This window comes from Pelobates fuscus, chromosome 2 (genome assembly GCF_036172605.1).
Source record: "Pelobates fuscus isolate aPelFus1 chromosome 2, aPelFus1.pri, whole genome shotgun sequence".
NCBI lineage: Eukaryota > Metazoa > Chordata > Amphibia > Anura > Pelobatidae > Pelobates > Pelobates fuscus.
In genome coordinates, this window is record NC_086318.1 from 15,772,252 (window position 1) to 15,793,881 (window position 21,630).

Below are 21,630 nucleotides of genomic sequence, written 5' to 3' on the forward strand. Positions count from 1 at the left end.
CCCCGTGTCAGTCCAGCATCAGCCGGTTGATGGTCCGTGGTGGCTTGTCGGGCGGCCCATCTGTATGTTGTGCAGCCTGCCAAGATGGGACAGAAGGTATGATGACTCTGGTAGTAGTTATCTGTTCGATGTCTGTCCGTGGGGGAGTGCTGTCCCCTCCGTTTTCCATCTCAGACGAGGGGAGAGTCCCTGCGTGGTGATTTTAAAGTGTTAGGCAATTTGTTTCTACCCTCCCATGGAAGGTGAAGTGGCATGGCATGGCAAACCAGGGCCTGGTAGCGCTGTCCCGTTTCGGGGTCGTTATCCTCTGACACTGCAGGGGTTGGTGCTGCTCTTCCCTTATGTGCGGGCCTTTTGTGCAGGTATTGAGCCACTGGAGCTACTGGAGCCGTTTCATGCGGTATCAGGAGGGGAAGGTACGTTGCTTTCGCGCCCGGGTTATTTGCCATGCGGTCTCCGCCATTTTGGGAGCGGGTGCTCGTTGGTTTCGCGGCGTTCCGCTGGACTACAGGGTGGGGGCCGGGATCACCCCCGCCGGCCCGGGGGGGGGGACAGGGCCGGACCCCCTAGCCTACCGGTTCCGCCGTACCGCTGGTGGGCAGGATAGCTGGGCAGCGGCCGTCCACCCCACTCACCGCCCGAGCGGTCCCCATCTTACTTGACGTGGATCGCCCCACCGAGGGACTAGAACCTCGCGGCAAGCCTCTCCCCGGGACCAGGGCTGCTTCTTGCACCGGAGCTCCGCTGTCAGTCGTCGGGTGGTAAGTTTGCAGGCTTTTAGAAGCTTAAAGTTAGTAAATTTTCAGGAGCTCTTCCTCTGTGCGTCCGTTCAGCACGGCGGCCGGCCCCGCCCCCCATAAAGTTACTTTTTATACATTAAACAGACATGTCACATATCCCCAGATAGCTCAGGTCTGAGTGCACATTATTAGGTGAATGGCACTCAGACCACACGAATACAGCTTAATCGCCATGGAGCCAAAGTCTTTAATCACACGAATAGGCTCCATGGCATAGCTATCTGGGTTACCACAAATTCACATAAAACAAAATACCGAATGAACGGCTGTTCGGCTACATCCCCACGAATAGGAACCAGGAGACGGACGGCACCGCTGGCCGTACGGGACTTGTAAAATGGCCGCCGCCACATGTTCGGTCGACGAACAAAGACCACCCTGCCTTCGTCAATTAAGCTGCGGTTAACCGCAGCTTCAGGGTGGTCAATTGGCGGCACACTCCAGCTCCCAGGTGGTCGCGCAATCGTTAGTTTGTTTGGTAGATAAAATGTACCGAACACCCCGGCAGAAAAGGCACGAATAAGCCTTTCTGCAGGGAAAATGAGTCTTTTAAAATCTGGTCCATAGTCCAAAGGCAGCAGGCGGGCAACCAGGCTCCTCCAATGCAATGGGGCGAGATTGGTCTCGTCACAGTGCTTTATTGGAACTATGTGTGCCGTGAGTTTATATGTTAAAATACAGGATAAAACTTCCTATGATGTCTGAGGCAAGTAATCATGCATCTATATCTGGTTGTTCGACTGATATTTACATTAATTGTAGGAGGCCCCTGGAATTCTAACGCACCAGGTGAAAATAGTTCCAACCAAAAAAAGAAAGGATCCAAGAGTAACCGGTAGCACCAACAATGACATCCGCCGTCTGCGATGGAGAACTTGAGGATGCTGGAATGTTGTTATAGTGACCAAGTACAATAGGCAGAGCCAGGTTGCAATCCAGAGAGGAGATAAATCTATAAATCCACTAACAAGATGGGAAAGTTGAGAGGACCTGAGAAGAATCCTCAAAAATTACGAAAACAAAAAGCATGGCATGGCCAGCAATTTATCATTGGCTTCAAGCATTTCTTTTTTGACTAATGAATCGTGTTAGCAATTGCAAAGATTATAGTATGTCGCCGGGTGCGGGGCCCCTACACATGGTCATGGCCTTACAATAAAGAATGGTGAAACTTATTTCTAAGGTTCACAATAAAAGCGTAGAAATGCAGAGTATTAGTTGGTAGATGTAAGATTACCGCTCCGTGGATGTTAATTCCAGATCGATCCGAGTGCACAGGACCGGTCTGGAATTAACATCCACGGAGCGGTAATCTTACATCTACCAACTAATACTCTGCATTTCTACGCTTTTATTGTGAACCTTAGAAATAAGTTTCACCATTCTTTATTGTAAGAGTTCTTCTTATGGGGGGATTATCGTATGGGAAATAAAATGTTGTAACTGTATTACGCTATGTTAGTATCTTTTTTATTAAAGGTTGGATACATAAAGAGACAAAGTCTTTTTACATCAATTACTGTTACAACTATCAAATCCCTGCGGACATTTGAAAGCACCCCATTAAGATTGCAACCGGGACTCTTTATTTAATATATTTCTCTTGTTGACCCCTATACAAAAAATAGGGGTATATTAACTAAGCGCTGATACTGTTTTTATTTCAATTTGTGTCGTGTATGATGTTTTAAAACTTGGGAAGGTTTTTGGTGTATCTAGCAGCTTTGTATATCAACTTTTTCTTGTGGATAATGGTAATTTGAAAATCCACTATACTACTGGTTCTTACTTGCGCTCTCTATAACCTGCTTTTTTCACTGTCCATATAGAGAGCCAGCCTCTGATCTGCAGCTCCACTGAGTGCAGAGCACGTAATGTGGTTTTTGCGAGCTTACAGAGCGTTGCTGCGGGTTACCACGGCAATGCTCTGACAGGAGATCGTGAGAACAAGGTCTGCAGCTCTCGCGGGTCGGAGCTGCAGACAGAATAGTCATCCCACCGGACCACCAGGGACTGCAACCACCGGACCACCAGGGACTTACATTTCAGAAAAAAGGTATTTCAGTGTGTGGAGGCTTGTCACAACCTCCACACACACTGTCCCCCATATGCCCTGCCACCCAAATACCTTGTCCCCACATACCCTGCCCTGCCCCCCAAACTGCCCTGCCAACCAACATACCCTGCCCCCCACTTACACTACCCCCACACACCCTGCACCCCTGTCAGGATTACAAGTTGATCCAGCTGGCAGTACTGTGTCACGCCGAGGACTAAGGATAACATATAACCACATATACTGCCCCCCACACTGCCCTGCCAACCAACATACCCTGCCCTGCCAACCAACATACACTACCCCACACTGCCCTGCCCCCACATACACTGCCCTGCCAACCAACATACCCTGCCCCTCACTGACACTACCCCCACACTGCCCTGCCCCCACATACACTCCTCTGCCAACCAACATACCCTGCCCCTCACAGACACTACCCACACACACACACACACACACACTGCCCCCCCACACACACTGCCCCCACATCCCAGACTCAGACCACCACATACACTGACCACCACACTGCCATCCACATACCCTGACCACCACATACACTGCGCCCCCCCCCCCACTAACCACCACACACTCTGCCCCCACACTGACCACCACATACTCTGCCTCCTCCACTGACTCCCTCAGGATTACAAGTTGATCCAGCATGCAGTACTGTGTCACACCTAGGACTAAGGATAAGATAAAATATGAGGGAAAGCCAAAAGTCAAGCATACCAGATATCAGGGAAGTCAAAACAAAGCCAAAGTCAAATACCAGAAAATCAAGATCAGGAACACACTCTCAGATAACCATAGGCATGAAACCACGACAGGGCAATAAGCAAGAGGAGAGTTGGGTTTAAATACCCCTCATGTGGATCCAATTGACCCCAAAGGCAATTACTAGGTGTGCATGATTGCTGCTCAGCACAAACCCTCCTGTGGATTTGATTGGCCATGACCGGCCTTTGACCCCAAAAGTAATTATCAGGTTTCCATGTGCATCATTGCTGCTTTGCAGAACTTTTCCTGTTAGGACGGTAATGTCGCTCGGCACAACTTTTCCTGTTATGACAGTAAATGCCATTAACCACATTTTAACCACACACTCTGCCCCCCTACACTGTCTCCCACACAGTTTCTCACACACACTGCCCCCCACACTGTCACACACCCTGCTCCCCCACACTGTCACACACCCTGCTCCCCCACACTGTCTCCCACACACTTTTCCCACCTACACTTTCATACACACTACCCCCTCATGCTGTCACACACCCTGCCCCCTCTACACTGTCTCCCACACACCCTGCCCTCCCACACTGTCCCCCGCCCTGTCCCCCCACACTGTCACCATCCTCCACACTGCCACCCACACTGTCATCTTCCTCCTCACTGTGACTCACCCTGCCCCCTAAACTGTCACATTCCTCCACACTGCTCCATCACCCTGCTACCCTTTCACACACTTGCACCCCATATTGTCAGCCTCCAACACTGTCACCAATACATAGTCACCCCTCACACACACTGCCCCTGCACACACTGTCACCCTATCCAACACTGCCTCCCACACTCTCACCTATCCACTGTAACAATTCCACACACATACAGTCACCCCCCACACTGCCACCCTCCAACACACACACTATCACCCCCACATGCTGTCATGCCCCCTACACCCAGCCACGCTCTCATTAACTTCTTCTAATCTTGTTGCTCTCACCCCCTCCATCCATACCACAATTACTGGCCCTCGCTCTTCCACACTCACCCTATCACATTAATGCCCCTAATCCGATCACACTCATCTTCTCTCATACTGTCACACTCACCCCTAACCCTGTCACACTCATCCTTTTTCACATTAACCCTTTTAGTCTTGCCACTTTTCCTGCCCAACCATGCCACACTCACCCTGTCATATAATCCTGTCCAGCTCACTTTCCCTCTCCCTGTCATACTCCCTCCTCCAGCTCTGCAACACATAACCCCAACCCTAGCAAACTCATCCCCCTTCACCCTACCACACTCACCCTATCACATTAACTCCTCCTATGCTGTCACTCATCCTGCCTAGCCATGCCACACTCACCCTGTCACATAACCCTCCCTCATCCTGTAACTCTCCCCTCCCCTCGCCCTGTCACACTCCCTCCTCCAACCGTGCCACACTCACCCTCCCTGTATCCAGCGCTGCAAGCCTGCCCTTCAATATAACTACTCTTCATTATTCACACGATGCAACCCCTATATGTTTTTTTTTTACTATGAGTGTTAGTGGGGGCCTCTTGTTTGAGTTTCGACTAAGACCTCATAAAGCCTAGAGCCGTCACTGGACACCAGGTATAAAATAGATTTTATTATTTATATGGGGGGCACAAGGGCACTCTTGGGACCATAAACACTACGTAATGCTGTGATGGTAATGGTGCTTGAAGCGATCCTTTAAAGGTAAGGTAATGCCCAAAATCAAATCTAAAAATATAAAAAAAAGGCACCAGAAAAATGCACAAATAAAAAGAAAAACAATGTCAGAAAAAAAAAAAAATACCACACAGTCCTCTATATGAAATGTCCATCCAAATTTAGGTTCATGTCTGTATATGGAAATAAATTATTATTGAGTCCAACCATTATCTAGCTAAGCACCGCAAGAGTGATTTAAACATGCAGCTCTTTCTAATACCTGTTTCGTGGCTTCCACCAACATAGTTTTGTTAGATCAATCATCCACGTCCTTGCAGAGTATCTTCTAAGTTTCCGAGCATGTAGCAATAAGTTAGCAGGGGAAGGCCGTATGCTCAGAAGAGTCAAGTTTCCTTGCACTTTAAAATTAGTACCCAATAAGGGAGGGCTGGCAAGGGGGGGGGGGAAATTGCCCCCCCAGAAGACTAGCATGGGAGGGCTGACCAGGGGGGTGTGGGCTCCAGCCTCAAACTATCGTGGGAAGTAATGATGTCCCGAACTGTTCGCTGGCGAATAGTTCCTGGCGAACATCGCTTGTTCGCGTTTGCCACGGATGGCGAACACATGCGCTGTTCGGTCCGCCCCCTATTCGTCATCATTGAGTAAACTTTGACCCTGCCTGTACCTCACAGTCAGCAGACACATTCCAGCCAATCAGCAGCAGACCCTCCCTCCCAGACCCTCCCACCTCCTGGACAGCATCCATTTTACATTCATTGTGAAGCTGCATTCTTAGTGAGAGTAGGGACAGTAGCTGCTGCTGATTTGATAGGGAAATTGATAGCTAGGCTAGTGTATTCAGTGTCCACTACAGTCCTAAAGGACTCATCTGATCTCTGCTGTAAGGACAGCACCCCAAAAAAGCCCTTTTTAGGGCTAGAACATCAGTCCGCTTTTTTTTTCTCTGTATAATGTAATTGCAGTTGCCTGCCTGCCTGCCAGCCTGTGTGTCAGGCTCACAGCATATACTGTGCCCACTTGCCCAGTGCCACCACTCACTCACTGGTGTCACAATAGCTTGCATTTAAAAAACAAACAAAAAAACACCAAACTTTTTTGACTGTAATATAATAGCAGTCAGTTTCCTTCACTAGTGTGCGTTTCAGGGCCTGCCAGGGCACAGTGTCACACCAGTGCAACTCATATCTGGTGTAACAGTAGTGTACATTTTTTAAAAAAAAATACAATTTTGACTGTAATAGATTGAATAGCAGTTAGCGGTCTGCCAGCGTGTGTGTCAGGCTCACAGCGTATACTGTGCCCACTTGCCCAGTGCCACCACTCATATCTGGTGTCACAATAGCTTGCATTTAACAAAAAAAAAAAACTTTTTGGACTGTAATATAATAGCAGTCAATCGAGTGTGCGCACGAGTGTGCATTTCAGGGCCTGCCAGGGCACAGTGTCACACCAGTGCCACTCATATCTGTTGTCACAGTAGCTTGCACGCATAGTACCACTAATCGAAAAAAAAATGACAGGCAGAGGCAGGCCACCCCGCAGGGGCAGTTGTGGTCGTGGTGCTGTGATTCCCTTTGGCCCTAGAATAATGCCCAGTGTTCAGAGGCCACGTACCCTGAACTTGAAAAGATCTGAGGACATAGTTGACTGGCTAACACAGTGTCAGGGTGGCGGTCCGGTGCCCGGAACCCAGACACAGTGTTCAGGCGGCGGCGCATGGACCGGGACCCAATATGCCTGATGTTAAGTGGGAGTCTTCAGCGTGGAGGTGGATTAGCAGGGTCTGGTGCAGGGTAACCGCACACCCCCTGGTGTTGAGCACCAGCGTTTGTGCAGCCACATACCAAGACCCTGATTCAGCTTAAGCGGATAACAGGAACTAGGAGCTTGGAAATTAAGCAGACCTCCCAGGAGCTGAATAGGGAGGCTCTGCAGCAGGATTGTATCCAGTACTAGAAACAAGGCAAGACTAGAGATAGACACCAAACATAAAAACAAGACAGAACTAGTAGAACCCAGAACCAGAGAAGGATAGAAAACTAAACCCAGAACATATACACAAGACATGAGAAAAACATGAACATAACATGGGCATGACTGGACAGGACTATACATGGACTGGGGATACAAACTAAAACAAGACAAGATAACAAAGGCAAAACAAGAGGAGAAATAACTAAGTACTACATATGGAAATCATGGGGGTTTAGTCACACTATATGATCATACATTGCATAAGCCTGCCAACAACGCCAATGTACCCCATATCTGGCAGGTCCTACACTGCCTAATGTATACTAAAATAACCACAGATTCAGAACACATATATAGCACTTACCTGCAAGAAATGACAGAAGCAGTGAGCAGCTGCCTGCAGGAACACTGAAACATAATGAAAGATGGAAACAAACAGGTGTGGCAAATAAAACAAACATTTAAATGAATCCAAGAGACTGGGAAATCCAAGGGTGGATTACAGGAATGAACCCAGAAAAAAACAGCATAAAGAAAACCAGACATAGAATAGAAAACTAAAAACTAAGCAAGGATAGCAAAAAGAGTACTGGATACCAGAAGCCAAGTCCAGACATCAGAACAGAGCAGAGCAGATCATGACACTCAGGACACCCAATCTTCTACAGCTTCCGCTCGGAACCTTGACGCACCATCCTCCTCCAGCTTAGCTTTGGGCACCTCTCAAGTTACCACTCGCCCGCCTGCTGCCACCACCAACACTAGCACCACAGCCGCTTCACTTGATCTGTCAGAGGAGTTATTTACACATCAGTTGGAAGAAATGAGTGATGCGCAACCATTTTTGCCAGAGGATGTAGATAACAGGGATATGTCTCAGTCAGGCAGCATTACACACGTACGGTGTGATGATGATGATGTTGTACCCGATGCTGCTTCCTTTGCTGAGTTGTCAGATACAAGTGAAGCGGTTGATGATGACGATGCGTCCGTGGATGTCACGTGGGTGCCCGCTAGAAGAAGAACAGGGGGAAAGTTCAGATGGGGAGACAGAGAGGAGGAGGAGGAGACAAGTTGGAAGCAGGGGGAGGTCATCGCAAGGAGCTAGTGGCAGAGTCAGACAGCATGCATCGGCACCCGGGGTCAGCCCGACAGCACGCCAATCAACGCATGCTGTTGCCACCACCAGAATGCCGTCATTGCAGAGCATTGTGGCATTTTTTTTTGTGTGTCTGCCTCTGACAACAGCGATGCCATTTGCCACCTGTGCCAAAAGAAACTGAGTCGTGGGAAGTCCAACACCCACCTAGGTACAACTGCTTTGCGAAGGCACATGATCGCAGATCACAAACGCCTATGGGATCAACACATGAGTACAAGCAGCACACAAACTTAAAGCCGCCATCCTCCTCCTGGTCCAGCATCTTCAGCCACGTTAACCACTGCTGTCCTCCTTGCCCCCTCTCAACCATCCGCCCCTCCGTCTCTCGCCTTGAGCAGTTCCTGCTCATCTGCCCACAGTCAGGTGTCTGTCAAGGACATGTTTGAGCGTAAGAACTCTTAGCCCACCAGCTTTTACCATACAAGCTGGTGGAGTCTGAGGCGTTCAAAAAATTTGTAGCTATAGGGACACCGCAGTGGAAGGTACCCGGCTGAAATTTCTTACACAAAAGGCAATCCCCAACCTATACTCGATTGTGCAAAAGGAAGTAATGGCATGTCTGGCACACAGTGTTGGGGCAAGGGTCCATCTGACCACTGATACCTGGTCTGCAAAGCATGGTCAGGGCAGGTATATCACCTACACTGCGCATTGGGTAAACCTGCTGACGGAATGCGTGGCTCTGCAGAGGAGTTGGTGACACCGCCACGACTTGCTGGCAGGCCTGCTGCCACCTCCTCTACTCCTCCTACTCCATCCTCTTCCATAACCTCCTCGGCTGAGTCCTCTTCTGCTGCTGCGTCTTGCTCCACATCAACGGCACCCCCCCGAGCTCCCCAGGTACTGTTCCACATCCCGGATACGGCAGTGTCACGCTGTCTTGGGGTTGACTTGCCTGAAAGCAGAGAGTCACACCGGACCAGCACTCCTGTCCGCCATGAACTGGCTGACTCCGCACCAACTGGAGATCGGCAAAGTGGTTTGTGACAACAGAAGAAGTTTCTTGGCGGCATTGCATTTGGGCAAGTTAACACATGTGCTGTGCATGTGTGTAATCTGATTGTACAACGCTTTGTGCATAAGTACCCAGGCTTACAGGACGTCCTTAAGCAGGCCAGGAAGGTGTGTGGCCATTTCAGGCGTTCCTACACGGCCATGGCGCACTTTTCCGATATCCAGTGGCGAAACAACATGCCAGTGAGGAGCTTGATTTGCGACAGCCCGACATGTTGGAATTCAACACTCCTAATGTTCGACCGCCTGCTCCAAGAAGAAAAAGCCGTTAACGAGTATTTGTATGACCGGGTTGCTAGGACAGCCTCTGCGGAGCTGGGATTTTTTTTGCCACGTTACTGGATGCTCATGCGCAATGCCTGTAGGCTCATGCGTCCTTTTGAGGAGGTGACAAACCTAGTCAGTCGCACCGAAGGCACCATCAGCGACATCATACCATTTGTTTTCTTCCTGGAGCGTGCCCTGCGAAGAGTTTTGGATCAGGCCGTAGATGAGCGTGAAGAGGAAGAGTTGTGGTCACCATCACCACCAGAAACAGCCTTATCAGCATCGCTTGCTGGACCTGCGGCAACGCTGGAAGAGGATTGTGAGGAAGAGGAGTCAGAGGAGGAATGTGGCTTTGAGGAGGAGGAGGAAGACCAACCACAACAGGCATCCCAGGGTGCTCGTTGTCACCTATCTGGTACCAGTGGTGTTGTACGTGGCTGGGGGGGAGGAACATACCTTCAGAGAGATCACTGAGGACGAGGAACAGGACATGAGTAGCTCGGCATCCAACCTTGTGCAAATGGGGTCTTTCATGCTGTCGTGCCTGTTGAGGGACCCTCGTATAAAAAGGCTGAAGGAGAACGACCTGTACTGGGTGTCCACGCTACTAGACCCCTGGTATAAGCAGAAAGTACCTAAAATGTTACCAAATTACGGAAAGTCGGAAAGGATGCAGCAGTTCCAAAATCAATTAAAAAGTATGCTTTACACAGCGTATAAGGGTGATGTCACAGCACAACGGGAATCTAACAGGGGAAGAAGTGAAAGTAATCCTTCTCCTCCCACGACCATGCCGGCAAGGACAGGACGCTTTACAGACGTGTTGTTGATGGAGGACATGCGGAGCTTTTTAAGTCCTACGCATCGCCACAGCCCTTCGGGGTCCACCCTCAGAGAACGACTCGATTGACAGGTAGCAGACTACCTCGCCTTAACTGCAGATATCGACACTCTGAGGAGCGATGAACCCCTTGACTACTGGGTGTGCAGGCTTGACCTGTGGCCTGAGCTATCCCAATTTGCGATAGAACTTCTGTCCTGCCCCGCTTCAAGTGTCCTGTCAGAAAGGACCTTCAGTGCAGCAGGTGGTATTGTCACTGAGAAGAGAAGTCGCCTAGGTCAAAAAAGTCTAGATTACCTCACCTTTATTAAGATGAATGAGGGATGGATCCCGAAGGGACTGACAGTGGGCGAAACATTCGACTAAAAAAGGCCTGATGAGGGGGACTACTTAACACACAGCATCTTTTTCCATCTCCCGCTTCCTAAAATTGATGCCTTATATACACGTCCCCTGATAGGGGACGTAACAGGGATTAAACTGATAAGAATAGTACTACTTAACACACTACTCCTATCTGGTGGCACATTAGATTGCACGCGCAGTGCCCCAAATTTGAAGTAGGAGGACTGACCAAGCATCTTTTTCCATCTCCCGCTTCCTAGGTGGAGGAAGAGAGACCTTCAATGACATCAGTGAGGACAAGGAACGGGACATGGCTAGCTTGGTATCTTGTGCAAATGGGTAGTTTGCGGTTGTGCAAATGGACTGTTTGCGGTTGTTTGCGGTGCGTTAAACGGGGAGTTTAGTCTGTCACTGTGAAGCGTGCATAACCCTTACACTTCCTGATCGATACAACATCATACCTGATGTTTTAAAGCACGTTATTCCAAACAATTTAGGAATGTTAGGTGATTTATGCCCTTTATGGATTAAAACCAGACTCTGCATCAACTATGTAATTTTCCATGGGAGTTTTGCCATGGATCCCCCTCCGGCATGCCACAGTCCAGGTGTTACTCCCCTTGAAACAACTTTTCCATCACTATTGTGGCCAGAAAGAGTCCCTGTGGGTTTTAAAATTCGCCTGCCCATTGAAGTCTATGGCGGTTCGCCCGGTTGGCCGGTCGCGAACATTAGCGGAAGTTCGCGTTCGCGAACCGAAAATTTTAAGTTTGCGACATCACTAGTGGGAAGTGTTTTGAAGCAGTAAATCATCATGCAGGTATTGTAAATTACCTTTGCTAGTGCAGCTGGCGGCTTGTGTGCTCAATGTTTTCCAAGCCTGGACTGGCACACTGGGATATTTTTGGGTAGACTAAGACAAAACTGCCAGACTACAATGGGTATAAAGGATGTTACTGGAGGGGTTTGTCTGTATTTGCTGGATGAAATGAGACAATGATCATTTACAGCACACACCAACTATGATCAGTGGCAATGGAGTCGGTGGGAAACACTCTCTATCATATAGGCATACACAAATCTCTGTGAATGTTTCTTCATACTGTGCAGGCCATACTGATGGGGGTTGCAGGGATATTGTGTTGTTGCACCTTGAAACTCTAGTAGGGTTATATATTCATACATGAGAATGTAAAGTGAATTTCAAATTCAAGGTCAGAGAAGCTCAATAGAAAGCATTGATGGTTTAGATAATTTTTCCAATTCAGCTTTTTTTACCTTAACTTTGAAATTCACTTTGAATTCACCTTCAATTCTCACTTTAGCAAATCCCCTTATAGGAGCCTTCGTCATCTATTTACTAAGCAACTGTTTGAATTGGATGTTCTGTCTTTCTGAAATCCTGTTTACTCCAAGAACACTGAACAAGGTTCCCAAACGTTTCCCTAATTTTGGAATTACCCTGAATTATTATAATGGTGTGGATAGCAGGGCAGGAAAGGATAACCATTAATGATATTTCCATCCTATGTAACTTATATGAGTTAAATCCTATACACATACTGGCCACCAACTGACACATAGAATATAAACCCAACAGCAAGATAGATCTAATAGCTGCAGAAAAGACACTGATTTGCGGTCTTATGGAACCAGTAAAATTGTTCTTTACTTGAATTACGTGTGCCATGAGTTTATATGTCAATATACAGAATAAAATGAAGAGCACTATGAAAGGAAGGATTCGGCCAAATGTATTGGAAGCTATCTGACATCCCAGCCTGACCGAGTCACTAACATTTACAGAGACATCATTCATGAAGGTCGATGGATCTCTGAAGCTCCAAGAGAGAACAAGTCCCAACACAAGGGAAAGAAACGTAGATCCTAGAAGTGCCGGTAGCTCCAAAGATGGGATCTATAGACTGAAACGGAGGACCAGAGGATGCTGGGTTGATGCAATATTGACAAAGTACAAAACATTGAGCCAGGTTGCAATCCAGAAACAGGAAAACTCCAAAAACAGACCAGCAACTGAGATGGTAAATTTGAGAGAACCAGTTATGTAATCTCTAAGATTTCTTGAACTAGAGATCAAATGGACCATGGTAAAAATCATTGAAATGTAATAAAGGCATCGAAATAATGCCAGCGTGGCCAGTAGCTTATCACATGGCTTAAATTGTCTGCTGTTTGACCAGTGAATAACATTAACAAACAGAAAAAGTATGCTGTTGATGAAGCCTGCTGTGATCATAATTCCTGTAAGCGACCAGTATATCAGCAGAGACGGAGGAAGCATCTCCACTCACTGTGAGGAATAACGAGTTCTGGCCAGGTATCCACTCTCAGAAAAGGAGAATGTTATTATGAAAGAATAGATACAGGAATCATTGGCCAAGGGTTTTATTAGAATATCCTTGTCTCCAGCTGAAGCAGGATTCTTTTCTGTATCAAAAAAATTAGGAAATATACTACAGGGGTTTAAACCATACTAAAGTCTGTAACATCTATTATATTCCCCTTATCATAGAATTATTTGATTGCATTAAGGGTTTAAAGTTCTTTACACAAAACGTTGTGTTAGAGAAGCTTATCACCTTGTTAGGATAAGGGAGAGAGATGAATGGAAGACTGCCTTTAATACTCGTAGTGGCCATTATGAATATTTGGATATGCCATTTGAACTCTGCAATGCTCTGGCAGTCTTACAGAAGCTAATAACTTATGTACTATGAGATATATTACACACATGTGCTGTAGTATATCTCAATAATATTCTGATCCATAATTTAGATGTCCACTCTCATTACCAACATGTCAGGATCATACTGAAAGGCTGCTAAAAAGTGGTCTATTCTGCAAATTAGTCAAGGGCCTCTTTAATCAGAAGAAGCCCGTTCAATTCCTGGGTTATGTTATTCCAAAATCAGGGTTTAGCATGTATCCTATGACACTAGAGACTATATACTCACGGTTGCTTCCACAAGGACATAAAGCCCTCCAACACTTTATAGCCTTTGCTAATTATTATAGAACACTAATAAAACACTTTTCTACTATAATTGCTCCTATTGCTCAAATGACAAGGAGAAGGGTTTTAACCCTGCATTTTCTATAGCACCTGTTTTGGTACACCTTAACAATGTATTACCTTTTATCTTGAAGGTGGGTGCCTCAGAATCCAGCGTTAGTGCTCTGTTGTCACAGAGAAAGAAACCAAAATGATCCTTATGCCTATGTTGCTTTTTATTCCAAAAAATTGACAGACTCATAAAGAAATGACGATGTAGGGAATAGGCAGCTTCTAGCTACAGTATTAGCATTCAAAGAATGGAGAGACCTATAAGAATGATCTAAACTCTGTGAGCCCCTTTGATCCCTTTAGTACTTCTGTGTGCCTCTGAGCCCACTGTGTTCCCCTGCCTCAACATTCTGTGTGCCTCTTTGACCCCCCGTCACTTTGTGACCTCTTGCCCCCTGTGCCAGCTCACCACCCTCTATGTTGCATGGTCAAGCAGCGCACCATGGTGGATGTTCTTCTGTTTCCTTTAACTGGGCTGACAGGAAGATTAGGCGGCTGCCTAATTTACTTAGTGGTTACTCCGGCCCTGTACATGTTTCACAATATCCTCTGATATGCTTCAAAGGATTAAGTTATATCGAGACCAAGCACCCTCCAACCCCTCTGATAGATTATATGTACTGGAAAAGGATATAAAAGAATATATTATCTTGTATCATACTGCAAAAACAGCTGGACAGGTATACACAAAACGTAAAAGAATAAATAAAATAAAATGTACGTATATACATATAAAAACACAATTTAGTGATGAAAAGGAGGTATACTCAATAAAAGGAGAGCAATATCATGTATTGCTCGATCCTAATAGGCATAGGTGGTATATACCCCACCAAGGAAATGACTGTAGTAATCCTCCGATTAAAATCTTCAAAGATGCAAGTAGGCAGGTCCAAAATCCATAAAATAACTAGTTTGATTAGAAAACAAATAAAACAAATACGGTATAAAAACACTAATGTGTTTCACCTAAGAATAAGGCTTTTTCAAAGTGTTACAGTGTCTTGGACCTGTCCTGTTTAAATAGCATACAAATGTAAAAAAAAAACCCAACAACGGTCAGATGATGTCATCAATCATGTGACTAAAATTCAATTGACATAGAAAATAAGTAACATGTAATTTGAAATAAAAGGATAAGAGAGAAGCATATATTAATATATATAATAGAATGGAATTAAAATGAGGCTACTAAAGTAAAATGATAAAAGGTAAATAAAAAAATGTGTAGTGTTTACTTTAAGGGGCCACCAAGATGGCCGCCACATTGGGTGGTAGAGGGGTACAAATATGGCCACCGCCGGCTGAAGCATATTGGTAGGCATGGGGAAATCCCTACAAACACGTATAAATAATCCCCCCTTACCGTGGCCTCCCTGACACATACATACAGACACAAACACATACACACAGACAGACCCCCCCGACAGATACAAACATACACAGACACACACAAATACATAGACAAATACAGACATAGACAGACACACACATACAGAGACATAGACAGACACACACACATACAGAGACACACACACACATATATACAAACACACATACAGAGACACAGACACATACATACAGAGACACACACACATACAGACATACATACACACATACAGAGACACACACACACACACATACAGAGACACGCATACATACACACATACCCAAATTGTTTCCTACCTTTTCTGACTTTCCCTGGGGTCCAGTGGTGGCTCAGCCTGATGGGAGTCAGAGTTCCCACTCTGACTCCCTCCTGCTTCCTCCCGCACAGGCTCTCTGTATGCTGGGAGGAGTGACCGGGGAGTCAGCAGTAATGTCATCACAGGGGGCCTGGTCAGCGCTGGGTCCTGACAGGGCCCCCTGACAATCCATATCCATTGGGTGGCCCTGACAGCATGGGCCACCCGAAGGACCAATTAACATGTGGCCCCGGCTGTTTGCTGCACGGGCCGGGGCTGCAAAACGTGGCAGCTGGTACCAGGTCGTTGGGGGCACCCTGGAGTGACGGGCCCAGTCGCAGCTGCGACCCCTGCGACCGCGGTATGTACGCCGCTGTCACCAGGGCCGGACTGGGAAAAAAATTCGGCCCGGGCATATTTCAATCACAGCAGCCCCCTGTGGCAAATTAGCCACTTGTTACCGTATTTTCATAAAGATGTGTGTACCCATTTAAGAACCAAGTATATGTATGCTTAATGGGTCCCATGCGAACAATAGCGTTCGTATGCTGGCGGCATGAAAAACCGCCAGCATTCATACAATAGTTTCACGAACAGTGAATTTCAACACTGTTCGTGAAACGAACAAACTACCGAAGGGAGACCACACACAGGAGGTCGTGTGGCTCCCATTAAGGATTGCAACATTGTTGCAATCGGTAATTAGAAGGATTCAGGGTGGCCGCCGTTCGGCTACCGACCACGCGGCGGTCGGCCATCTTGGAGCCTTTGTTAGCCCAGCGGTATTTTGTTGTCGAGCCCCTGGAACTAAAATCGGTTACTCGACGGCACAAATACCGCTGGACTCCCAAGCCGTTCAGGAGCCCCAGTCCTTCGGTAAAGTGGTTCCCTAAAGTCTATCGGTAGTTTTAACCCCTTAAGGACCAAACTTCTGGAATAAAAGGGAATCATGACATGTCACACATGTCATGTGTCCTTAAGGGGTTAAAGTTACTTATATATATTGTTGGTTTCGTGCGGCGTTCGTTTATTTATGCTGGGATCTGAGCGGTAATTCACGAAATGTGCGCTCAGACCCCAGCTATCTACCAAACGTCCATTCGTTTAAATAAAGTGAATATTATAAAAGTTATGTGTTTTAATGTAAAATGCCGGTTCTGCTGCATGGAGGGATAATCCACTTAACGGTATATTCCAGTGGGAGTATTCCTCTCGTCCAGCAGTGCCTGATGGGAGAAATGTTCAGAATGTTAAGTCCCCCATGTAGTCCCCTACTGTATTACCCCTGCTATGTCAGTATGGAAACCCCTTGCATGGGGACTTGCATAAATACTGGAGCTGTGAATAAAGACCTCAGTTGACTCCCAGCCTATGTGTCGTCTAGTTCTTGGGAGGGAAGGATTCTTACAACGCTACCAGGATTATTGGATGCTGTATTTATTTGCCTGGATTATTTTATGCTGTTCCTGTTACCCAGCGGAGATATTGTGGATTATACTACCTCTCCGCTACACCCCCTAAAAAGGGTCAGGGCCAGAGAGGGTGTGTATTGTCATCACTTATGAAAAGCACGCCCCCTCTCAAAGTGAGCATGTTGGTTCAATGCGCAGAGTCCTGCTGAAGAGCTCTAGCATGAGAAAAAGGCCCTGTATTTGTTCTGCGCAGCGCAAGCAAATGTAATTACATACTTGCGCTGTGTTTGCTTTTTACTTGTCTCTGGTGTCTCCATAAGTGGGATACCAGAGGACAAAAGGGCCAGGAATGCATATTGTGCATGTGTTTGGAGCCTGCTTGTGGGATTGCATGTGTGTAGTGAGCTGATTGTGGTGTGATATTGTGTAAATAGGTCGATTTTATTTGTGTTTGTGGTGCAATATGTGTGTATAGGGGGCATAGTGTGTATTGGGGATGTAGCAAGTGTGTGCATATGGGCTGTAGTGTGTGTGTGTATAGGTGACGTAGTGTGTGCAAAGGTTGTAGAGAATGTGGTGTGTGCATATGGGATCCAGAGTTTGTATGTCAGGAATGTAGTGTGTGTTTGTGTGTGTGTGTGTGTGTGTAGGGGATCTAGCGTGTAAAGGACCCAGAGTGTGTATAGGAGATTGTGTGTGGGATTCAGAGTGTATACAGGGTAAGGGATCTAGAGCGTAATGTTTGGATGTATTGTATGTGTGAGGGGTGCAGTGTGTTGGGAGTGCTGTGTGTATGTGTGAAGGGTGCAGCATGTGTGTGAAGAGTGCAGTGTGTGAGGGTGTTCTCCCCTACCAGCCCCTGCAGGGCCAGCGCTACCCGAGCGCCAGCACTGCTGTGTGCCTTTATGGGCCGTTGGGGAGATCAAAGATCTCCCTCACCGGCCCAGAGGCAGTGACAGGCAGCCTGGAGAGGGAGGGAGGCAGGAGAGGACCCGTGGAGCACTAGCTAGCAGCTCCGCCGGTTCCTCTTGCGGGAGCACTGCTGTGTGCCTTTATGGGCCGTTGGGGAGATCAAAGATCTCCCTCACCGGCCCAGAGGCAGTGACAGGCAGCCTGGAGAGGGAGGGAGGCTGGAGAGTACCCGGGGAGCACTAGCTAGCAGCTCCGCCGGGTCCTCTTGCGGCTAGTGCTCCCCGGGTCCTCTCCTGCCTCCCTCCCTCCCTCTCCAGGCTGCCTGTCACTGCCTCTGGGCCGGTGAGGGAGATCTTTGATCTCCCCAATGGCCCATAAAGGCACACAGCAGTGCTGGCGCTCGGGTAGCGCTGGCCCTGCAGGGGCTGGCAGGGGAGATCCTGTGATCTCCCCTGCCGGCCTTGGCCCGTGGTCAACGCGGCCCAACGGGCAATTGCCCGGTATGCCCGATGGTCAGTCCGGGCCTGGCTGTCACCCTTCCAAAACCACACCTACCAATAATACACTTCAGGCCCATCTCCCGCTTGAATGCAAACACAAAAATATTTGCAAAAAAGATGGCAAACTGATTGAAACACCTGCTGCCAAGCTTAGTTGCACCTGAGCAGGCTGGGTTCGTACCGGGTAGGCAAGTGGGTGACAATAACAGATGGTGCCTTGACTTACTAGAACTAATGAACAGAAAAGGGAAGGGAGGACTGGTAGTCGCAGAAGATGCAGAAAATGCCTTTGATCGCCTACATTTTCCTCATGTGATGGAAAGATTTGGGGTTTTACAAAAAGTCTTATTTAGCATCCTTATTCTGTACACAACGCCTACAGCTAGGATTAGGAATTAATCTATAGGACCTTTAGCCTAACCAATGGAACTAGGCAGGGGTGCCCCCGGGCCCCCTTAATTTTTATATTGGCACAGGAGTCCCTGGTGCATAAAATCAAAATGCACCCTAAAAAAACGAGTCCATCCACGCAGGTGGCCCTGTTTACAGATGACATCCTATTATTGCTCACACAGCCTCAAACATCACTAACACTACTTCTGACTCTCCTGTCCGAATATGTCAAGATGTTGTTTAAAAAAAATCAATGTTGCAAAAATGCAGGTATTACCAATAAACTAAAACAAAGCTGATATCATTTTGAATGTAGAAAGGAGTCGATCACATGCAGCCTCTAACCAGATTTTATTAAAAAATAGCCACTGTAAGCTGATCCAAACAATTAGAACCAAACTGGAAAAATGGGATGGGGACCATACCTCTTGGGTTGGCAGGATCAACTCTGTGAAAATGTGCACACTGCCGCTAATATTATACTTATTTCGAATGCTACCAATAGGGATACCAAAAGCAATACTGGCAAACTTGCAGAGACTGCTCAATGCTACAGTTGTAGCTAGTAGGATTGCCAGGTGACACTATCAGACTGTGCTAAACTGACTGGAGGTGTAATGTAGAACTAATAGCTGTCACCACTCATGTTACAAATGCAAAGTGTGTACTGTTATGTGATCCCTTGTATGGTTAAAAATGCACTGTCCCTTTTGTATCATATGCCTGTACTGTTATGATATGTATGAAAATTGGAAAAAAACCAATAAAATACATCCATGAGGAAATAAAAAGTGAGTGGGTCTTAAAAAAATAACCGTTTTCAAAAGTGGGTCTCTGCCCATAAAAGTTTGGGAAGCCCTGACTTAGCTTAATGGAACAGTTTTGGTGTCATACACATTTAAAATGGTGGAGCGATAAAGATAAAAACAAAAAAACGAACAAACAAAAAAAACATTCTATTCAAACTTTTTGAAAGGAGCACTTTTCTTGGAAAAATCTTCTCCAAAAAAAATAAAAAAAAGAAATAAGAAAAGGCAGGAAAGGGGATGCAGCAATTCATATATAGGAAAATACCACTCACCTTTAAACATCCAATGGGAAACATATAACACATAAGAAAGGACCTCGCCACCTCTCTAGAAATAGCTCTTAACCCAAACTAATGCCCAGCGATATAGACTTTGTCTTCACCACTAAGTGTGTGGGATAATGCACAAGTGACCAGACAACACAACATATCAAATTAGTTAAACAATTTAATGATAATGCATCTTAAAAAACTTTGAAGTGATATTACAAAAAGCTACAAAAACTGTAGGATTAAAAAGTGAAAATAATCCAAATAGATTTAAAAAAAAAATGGTTTACACTTCCCTGTATAAATGTCCACGGCCTCTTGTGTAGTAGTTAATCAGTCCTCCTCAATAGCTTCTGGACAGTTTCTGACACTGTTTGTAGTGAAAAATCCTTGAGGTTCACTCAGGCAGGGATAGTGTCAAAATCCTTTGAAAAGAACAACTTTGTTCAAACGCGTTTCGCCTGTGCTGGCTTTGTCATAGACAGTTTTGGTGTCATGTAGCAGCACTTCATTACTCAACTAAAAATCTAAAACAAACTCAGAAAGCAGCAAAGCATTAATAACGAAAGCAAAGAAAGCATTATAATGTGAACACACTGACTTTAATTCACAGAAAATACTCCCCGTCGTACAGCGAGGAGAAATAATCTCAAATATACAAAGTATTTTTTTGTAGTAACTAAACACTAATTCTCCTACAGGCCAAACAATGTGAATAAGAAAAAAAAAAAAAAAATTAAAAAGCAAACTCAGAAGATAATTACTGCTTTTTAAAGCACCTCTGTAACTCTATGACACAATATGTAAATAGTGCCACGAGAGCCCTGACAACTCTCCAATGAAACTAGAATCCAACAATTGGACTTCTTCCCTGGGGTCTCCCTAGCATCAACCTCTGCCTCTCAGACAGTGAGAAGTTCTCTGCATTGAGCTAATGCCCGATAATGCAGGGTTTAGCTCATTGGCCAAGAGTGATTAGAAGCAGCTCTCAGTCAACGAGCTGGCAATGCACTTCAAGGCTTAACACTCATTAACGTAAAGAGGAGATGAAGGAAGTGGAGGTGACAGGCACCAGGTATGAAATTAATTAAGTATTTATATGGGGGCACTCGGGAACTCGTGGGTCCATATACAATATAGTGTGCTGTGGTCGTTATGGTGCTTTAAGTGATCCTTTAAGAAAGGGTAAGGTAATGCCAAAATTCCAATCTAAAAATCTGAAAAAGAAAAAAAACAAGGCACCAGAAAAATACACAAAATGAAAAAATGGAAGAAAGAAAAAAAAAAAACCATGCAGTCCTCTATATGGAATGTCCATCTAAATTCAGCTTCATGTCGATATATGCAAATAAATAAATGATGATTATGATGCAACCAATATCCAGTTAAGTACTGCACCAGCAATTCAAAAAATGCATCCCTTTCTGGAGAAGTAGCAAGGAATAGGCCCTGGGGAGATAGCGCAGCTAAGCGGACAAGGGCACATGTAGGAGTGTGGGGATAGATGCATGGGATTGGTTGGGAAAGAGTCTGTGGGTGGGATTATGTTCTGTGTAAGTTAGTGTGGGGGAGGTCTTACCTCAGTGCCACTTGGGATTCAGGCCAGCAAACAGCTTCCCTCCCACCCGCCCTATTAGTATATTTAGTCACAGCTAGCCGGGGGTATGTCCTTGCCA

At 46.2% G+C, this 21,630-nt stretch overlaps 1 protein-coding gene across 1 annotated transcript in view; it reads right to left on the reverse strand.

The window, feature by feature from the left end:
• Positions 1-21,630, reverse strand: part of CLU (clusterin) — a 577,758-nt gene that overhangs the window by 397,378 nt on the left and 158,750 nt on the right. The window contains exon 2 of the mRNA XM_063441969.1: positions 7,625-7,670. The gene's annotated coding sequence lies outside the window, so the exon portion shown is untranslated. The remainder of the gene's footprint in view (positions 1-7,624; positions 7,671-21,630) is intronic.